Source organism: Propithecus coquereli, unplaced genomic scaffold, assembly GCF_000956105.1.
Source record: "Propithecus coquereli isolate 6110/MARCELLA unplaced genomic scaffold, Pcoq_1.0 Scaffold150, whole genome shotgun sequence".
Lineage (NCBI taxonomy): Eukaryota > Metazoa > Chordata > Mammalia > Primates > Indriidae > Propithecus > Propithecus coquereli.
Genome location: NW_012139414.1, coordinates 5,771,851 through 5,772,162, shown reverse-complemented (window position 1 = coordinate 5,772,162; position 312 = coordinate 5,771,851).

Sequence of the window (312 nt, the reverse complement as noted above, 5' to 3'; positions counted from 1 at the left end):
AAGCCAGACCCCCAGGAAAGCTTAGGTACAAATTCCAGTCTGAGTCTGCAGGTCTGAGAACCGGGGGAACTGATGGGCTAAGTCTCAGTCCAAGGACAAGAGGAGATGAGATGTCCCATCTCAGCAGGCAGGAAGGAAAGGGCAGCCCCTCCTTCTTCCATCTTTTTGTTCTATTCAGAGCCTCCTCCACGGATTGGATGCTGCCCACCCACACTGGGGAGGGCAATCTGGTCTACTGAGCCCACTGATTGAAATGTTCATCTCGTCTGGAAACAGCCTCTCAGACACATCCAGAAAAAAAACATGTTTACT